Source organism: Phycodurus eques, chromosome 13 (genome assembly GCF_024500275.1).
Source record: "Phycodurus eques isolate BA_2022a chromosome 13, UOR_Pequ_1.1, whole genome shotgun sequence".
NCBI classification, from domain to species: domain Eukaryota; kingdom Metazoa; phylum Chordata; class Actinopteri; order Syngnathiformes; family Syngnathidae; genus Phycodurus; species Phycodurus eques.
In genome coordinates, this window is record NC_084537.1 from 15,304,668 (window position 1) to 15,312,818 (window position 8,151).

The window sequence follows — 8,151 nt, forward strand, 5'->3', positions numbered from 1 at the left end:
GGAGGAGCATCTAGGACCTTTGTGCTTATTTCTATGTGACATCATTTGAAATAAGTATGCTACTAAAGCTTTGTCATGTTAAAGAACCTCTCTAATGCCACAAACATTGGCACTCATTTCATTGTTCTGGACTTGAAAACGATCCGTAATAATTTTAGGCTTGTTTTCCGATGACGTTTGATTTTCAGCCAAATTTATGCCCACCCACGTTTAGGTTGGAATCCTGCGTGAGGACAAACACATTATCTCTGTGAAAAAAATCAGAACATCAATACATATTCTGCGTCATAATTGTCACCTATCTTGAGAGTCACAAGTGGAAATAGTGAGGTTAGATACATTTGAGTAGGCTTGTTTTGTCAAAATGGATTGCTGAAATGCTTCGTTGCAGAAGGAAGGTAGCCTTATGAGGTAAGTGGATGCAGATTCATTTCTGCCTATATTCATGGCTTTTGTCAGCTCATCATTATACTTGAATCACTCATGGCTGTAAGACCTTTAAAAAAAAGAGTTTGGTAAGATGACGTGACACAGGCGTGTGCTTAAAAGGCTTTTCATACGGAGATGGTGGCATCGTATGACATCGGCGGACTTTGATGGGGTTACCATGAACGTACCATTTTAATCAATGACACCGTAATAAATTTGCAATTTGTTAGCCTATTAAATTAGCGATTGAATAGAATTTTGGGGTGCTGTTGTGTTGATGTGAGTGGGCAATGATATATGATAGAAATAAGGTAAAAGCAATAAGGTATAAGCAATGTTTGGAAAATCAAGCAAGATGGCTTTTTTGTTTTGTTTTCCACAATAGTAGTGATTTTGCAAATGGAAGGATTCCTACAGACAGCGACGATAGATATGTTTGTGTTAATATAAATATTCATATAAAATCAGCTTATCTTACGATATTACTGTAGTATTATTTGTCCTCCTGCGATTGGCTGGCGACCAGTTCAGGGTGTACCCCGCCTCTCACTCGAAGATAGCTGGGATAGTCTCCAGCACGCACGCGACCCTAGTGAGGATAAGTGGTACAGAAAATGGATGGAAGGATGGATATTTCTCCTAACCACTTAAATTAATTAGCACTTTTAAAAAATGTATTTCCATAAAAGATGTCATTTTGGAGGTGATGGGATTCTGCCTGACAGGGACGATACATAAAATATGAGTTAATTATTGCCATTTTATAGTATAGTACGGTCCTTCGTGTACACCGGCTATGCAGCAAATTTAGTCCGCACCTCCGTTGCTGATGTCACACCAGGACATGGCGGATAGATTCAAGTCACCCACGGTTATCAACAGCTCATAATCAATGTGAATCATGTTGCCTGTTGCCACATCAGCCAAGAGCAGTGACAATGCTCCAGTCACACACGGATATAGACGTCTCCATGTGAGACTATTGTGCCGCTTTTAATGGGGAGGAGAGGGGCCGTCCTGATTGAGGTCTGATATGGTGACTCCCACACCAGAGCACTTTTAAAAGTGCTAAGGGTACGCTGGTCCACGAAAGTACCAAAACAGGGTCTAGCTCGCCTCCTCGCAGTCACGCCAAGTGCAGCACTTGATTTACACTAGTCACAAATACAGAGCCCAGAGTATAAGCATGAACTCAATTTTATTTATACAGCACTTACAAAAACAACCGCTGCTGAAACAAAGTGTGGTACACAAATAAAGATGGAACATAAAACACAATAAATAATAATAGTAAATCCATCCATCCATTTTCTGAGCCGCTTCTCCTCACTAGGGTCGCGGGCGTGCTGGAGCCTATCCCAGCTTTCATCGTGCAGGAGGCGGGGTACACTCTGAACTGGTTGCCAGCCAATCGTAGGGCACATACAAACAAACAGCTATGCGCACTCACATCCACACCTACGGGCAATTTAGAGTCTCCAATTCATGCATGTTTTTTGGGATGTGGGAGGAAACCGGAGTGCCCGGAGAAAACCCACACAGGCACGGGGAGAACATGCAAACTCCACACAGGCAGGGCCGGGGATTGAACCCCGGTCCTCAGAACTGTGAGGCTGACTCTCTAACCAGTCGTCCACCGTGCCGCCATAATAGTAAATATTTTCTGGAAAGGGTTTGTACATAGGAGGCGCTGCAGGAGTGTTCACATCATCGACTGGTTTTAAGATTTTAAAGAAGTATATCTTTATTAAAACAAAATATAATGTATTTACTATTATGAGATATTTTGTTATATCTCATGTATTTACTATTATGAGAGTATCAATGATGGCCAGTTGTTCAGTCCGCAGTCTTCCCCACATTGAACCAAACTGAAGCAATTTAATGACACCTGGGGAAACCTGTGCAGGTGCTGTAAATTTAGTGGATGATTAGTGTGTGACACTTAAAACATTTATAGCCTGTTGGCCCTGAATCTATAATCTATGAAAGTTGAACTTTTTGAATGAAATTATGGAAATAAATAAACTTTTCCATGATATTCAAATTTTTTGGGAAAGGGTCTCTATCTTTAGAACAAAGTGTTACAGTTCGTGTTCTCAAGGTGTATGAAGTAGAGATCATATTTCAGAGGAGGAAGAGAAGAACAGTCATATGCTCCCTTCACACAGGGCATACAGGAGGTCCAGAGTTTTATTTCTTCTATTTGCACAGTCTTCTGAAACTAGTGTAAGACTCCTCATCGACTAACTAGCCTACTTGTAGTCTACTACAACTGTCTGATTAAGACCTGACTTGGACTATGCCGCTCCAAAACCTTCATTTTTTTATTTATTTATTTATTTATTTTTTCTATTCAGAGGTGGACATACAAACCCCAATCTCCTTTATTTTAGCATTTATTATTTCCTTTTGCTGTTTGCATCCACGCTCTACAGAGTGCTAGTCTATTATTGGTTTATTTTAGTTTACATGGTCCATAATAGACTGGTTGTGAGGATGACTGGTTAGAGCGTCAGCCTCACAGTTCTGAGGACCCGGGTTCAATCCCCGGCCCCGTCTGTGTGGAGTTTGCATGTTCTCCCCGTGCCTGAGTGGGTTTTCTCCGGGCACTCCGGTTTCCTCCCACATCCCAAAAACATGCATTAATTGGAGACTCTAAATTGCCCGTAGGCATGACTGTGAGTGCGAATGGTTGTTTGTTTCTGTGCCCTGCGATTGGCTGGCAACCAGTTCAGGGTGTTCCCCACCTCCTGCCCAATGACAGCTGGGATAGGCTCCAGCACGCCCGCGACCCTAGTGAGGAGAAGCGGCTCAGAAAATGGATGGATGGATGGTCCATAATAGGGGTTTATTAAAGATCTGACTGCACAAATTAGTTCTTAATTGCTTCTTGTCACATTAAATGTCTCTTATGCTGCTCCTTCACATGGATTTTTTTTCCTTCTTTTTCATGGATGCACGTGGGCGGGCGCTCTCCTCGGTGCTCTGGCTCATCCCTTTCAACAGTATCGCTGTTGTATACGAGCAGAGACACATTATGCTAGTGTCTATGAAGGGCGAGGGAGGGCCGGGAGAGGCAATGTGACGCACACACACACTGACGTCATTGGAGCGGCACAGGCACGATGCGATGTCACGCCAAGGGAACATCATTAGAACGTACGCTGTCATTCAATGCAAGAAAATGGAAATACATAAATGCATTCTATTTATAACAGCAAGTGAATGCACCATCATGTGGATTTAGATTAGAAATGACAAAGATATTAATGTTCAGTTTTAATCGACACTCTCACAGAGGTATGAATTTAGCAATATGTTTATTATTGTGGTTATAATTTGCAGTGGTATAGAAGTTATCCTCATTAGGGTTATATACAGTGTACAGGAAGTCCTCGAGTTACGACGTACTCGACCTACGACGTTTCGACTTTACGACGCCCATGCCTCGTCCCCCATTTTGTCCCCAGCACCATAGTGTTTCTGCTTTTTATTTTAATGTATTTTAGTTTCTTTATACGAAGTGTTAACCTTTCCTGCTACGGTCAGGTGACACCTTCTCCAGGGCCGAGGTTGTCCTCCTCTGGGTTAACTCCCTTCTCTTGTTGCACAGCTGAGCTGGGTGGCGGCAACAATAAAGGTACGAAGCACTGATTTGCTGCTTTAATGGCTTTATTAGTTCCTCTGCACATTCAACGTCAACGGGTCCTCCGCTAATCGCTACTCTTCCCCGGTCGCCGTCACTACACTTTCCACTGTACACACTCGCACCTGGGCGCACTCCTTCCTCCTTCACAGTCCCGTCTCACTCACACATCGACCCACACGCCGAGCTTCCTGTCACAATCACGTGGGACAATACCCGGAACAGAAGTATTTCGACGTAAATTTCGACTTTAACGGTGAAATCCGACTTACGCGGAAATTCGGGTTACGTCGCCAGCATAGGTACGGAACTCGTTCGTAAATCGAGGACTTCCTGTATATAAAAACTATAAATTCTCAAGAGTTTCACAACTGTGACTTAGTAATAGGCAGTAAAATTGGTAATTTTTCACAGAGGAAAAAGAATATATGCCTGAGTATTGTTATGTTGTCGTGCTGCTCTATTTGTGTTCAAATATCCATTCCTTAAAGTGTTATAATACCACCACACAGATGCTATTTGTTAGCCCGTCTATGGAATTTCCCAATTGGTGTTAGCATTAAAGCAGAAGGCACTCATGTATTTGAAACAGCTCATACAGTGTATGTATCACTATACTAATTTTATTGGATCCACATCCTTGGCACACCCAGTAGATGTTTGTTCCTGCATGGTTTCCTATTAGAGTCAGTCCTGGTCTTTCTCTGCAGTTCATCCTCTCAGCCCTCAACGGATTTTCATTCATCCACACCCACCTTCCTTCACTTTGCCTGGTCTTTGGCCTCTATCCATCCATTCCTCCGCTCCACTCCCTGTTGGCCGCGTTATGATGCTGTCCTCCACCTTCCAAGCCCCCCCTTCAATGATGCTAAAAATACCCAGCATCAGTGAGTCATCGACCAGACGTATCGGTTCCTCCCCTCTAGCGGTCCCTTCATCCTCACTGCTCCTCCTTACATGTTGGCTCAAGCATATCAACCTCGACCTCACGTGTTTTCGCACCTTTCAGTTGACCTGGGGCAATAGCCAGTGCCTGGCATGGTGTGGCAGGGCACAGCCAAAGGTCACTTTGGCACAACCTGAAAGGAAAACTATAATTTGAAAAATCATGGGAATTATTATTTCCATGCACCTGTTCATAACATCACTGCACTGCAAAAACTAGTCTTAAAAAAAGTAATGAAATAAGGAATATATTACTTCATCTAAGCAAAATCAACTGTCAGTAGAACAGGAAAATCTGAGAAGAATTACTTGAAACTAGTAAACATAGCTCGCCTCCAAAAACCCCACCAATGTTTTAAACCTAGTGTCTTTATACTAACTACTCCTATAGAATTGTGATATTTCTTAATACCAGTAACACAGTCTCAATAACAACTTCTAATACCTTAAGATTTTCAGGGAAAAAAAGACAAAAATTGGCTGTTGTGAAGTAATATCTTGGCGGACAAAGACCAAGCGTATTTTGCTTTGAGTTGAAATATTTCATCTAGATTAGATTTAAATTTTTGTAGTAGTGTGCTACTTACATATTTGGGTGGGGCGTCAGGTTGCGTTCTTTACCACTTGTGTAAAGGTACTACCATGACAACGACCACTCAACAAAACCAATACAGTGGTACCTTGAGATATCAGTTACTCAACTTAAGAGTTTTTTGATACAAACCGTTTTTTCTACTTTGACTTGCAAGCAAAATTTTTAGATACAATGGGGAAAAAAAGAGGCTTCAAGCTGTTTCCAGTTGAAGTACATATACAAGTACAAAACATAAGACAAAAATAATTAGATGTGTATTTACCACATAACCACACTTACTTTGCTTTATGAAAGTCTGCTTAATGCTAACAAACAATGCAAACCGCTATGGACAGGCTAACAAATCGCATCAGTGTTGTATGTTATAACCATAACAATACTCAAAGGCATATTATTTATCATCCACAAAGAACGACTAACAGCACATTTGACTGAGCAATTGTGATTGTCTCCATGTATACATGTATTTCTGTATTATACTGTCCCCAGTATGCCAAGGTGCACACACCAGAAGGAGCAGCACAATGTACATTGAATTAAAGCAACAACAAAAAAATGCAAACTTTACATTCTTTTACATTTTAGTATTACAGTATGTTTTTATAAAGTCCAATACTATAGAATGCTATTACGCTTGTTAAAAAAACAAAAATTTTCGTTGTTGGCTGGAATGAATTAATGGCATTTCCATTAATTTCAACTGGGAAAAATGATTTGAGATACAAGCCCTGTGAGGAGGGTCATGGAACAAAATAACTTGTATCTCAAAGCACCACTCTATTTGAAGACTTCCATTTGTTTCCTGCCTGTGTGTTCATAATGCTGAATATTTACAGATTTTAGGGCTTGTACTTTAGTCCGCTAGCCAGTGGAAAGATCACTTCTGCTCTCCAATTTATTGGCACTTGTTACTCACTAATCCCAGTCTATCCCTTTGCTCTGATGCGCCTCAGTCTGGCGGTTCGACCATTGTTGGAGCCCCCGGATTTAATTATTATTTCCTGCAGCTGACACCCACCCACTTTTGTGGAGCCATCCTTGGGTAAACTCCAAGATGGGCTCACGGTGGAGCGTGCGCATCGAGCACCTCTTGAGTCAGTGCGAGAGAAAGGGACACGGTGAGAAAGTTGGCCTCGCCTCGTTCCATTAGTAGTGGGATGGCAAACAGAGCGACCACATTCATGCAATATTGAGGATGTCCTTCCTGCTTCCTGCTGTCTTTTGTAATTCCCTGAAAAGTAGTGATTTTGGAGACGCAAGGATTCCTCCTGACAGGGACGATATGTTTGTGTTAATATAAATATTCAGATTAAATCTGCTTATCTTACTGTATTACTCGACTATTATTTGTCCTAACCATTTAAATGAATAAAACAATTTAAAAACATCTTCAATTGCAACTCACTAGCCATCACCAAAGATTTCCTAAATTCCTATCACAAAAAGTGTGCTTTTTCAATGAAAGAATTGTCTATTTGATAGATTCTATTAGCTCTGATTAAAGGATGCTTCTTGTGGTATGTTCTCTTAGCATTGGCATACTGGATACACGCAGGCATGTGCAACACCCCTCCTCCCTCGATGGCCATAGGAACACGAGTTTCAGGGTGATCGGAATGTAAGGGGCTGGTCATACTTGTAAAGAGTGCACAACTTTACAACAAACTTTAAAAAAAAATTTATTACATAATATTCAAGGCCAACTGACAGAGATGAGGAAGGAGACGCTTGAAGGCCCCCACCCCGTCAGTAAGAAAGATGACTACTAAACACTGTACAGCAAACCTCCGCTTATTCACTACTTAATTGCATTTTTGGGGGAACCTATCCAGTTATTTACTACTTGTTTTTTTTGCAGGGATCTTTAATGCTCATGGAAGCCACAAGGAATTTGTCTCAAGGGAGTAGAGTGAATCCCCGTATCTTCGTTACTCAACATTTCAAAATTTGCTTAAAAATTCCCCCATTCAAAGCAATAACAGAATTGCGTATCTGCCATCTGGTGGCATCTTGTTGTCAGAGAGATGATTTAAAGTGAGTTGAGGAGGTTCATTTAGACCAAAATAGTCATTTGCCGCCATGTTGTGGCATCTATAGGTAATTACTAAGCCTTTTAGGAGGGTGTCAATTACAAATTACTAAACTTTGTATGCCAGGAAGGAGCTAAGTTTAACCAGTCATTAGTGGAGCGTCTTCGCTGCATGTGCATTTTTTCGAAATCAAATAATCCATATTTATATTTAAGGATAATGTTGTGCGGTGACTTTTAAATTATATTAATGAAATTAGTTTTATTTGTGTTTTGGCACTATAGCTTTTAGTATATTTATGAAATGGAGGGGTGCAAGAGGGGTACTGGTCTTGTGATGCCACATTCGTAGGAGCCCCGAAGACAAGCTCACGTGTCAGAAGGCAACAAGAATATACAAGCAAAAATATACAAGCAGAATTTGCATTCCTGGGTGTTAAAAAGTTCAGTCCCTCAGTGAACTCAATGGATTTGAGTTGGGGGGAAGGGAGAGAAAGAAAACAT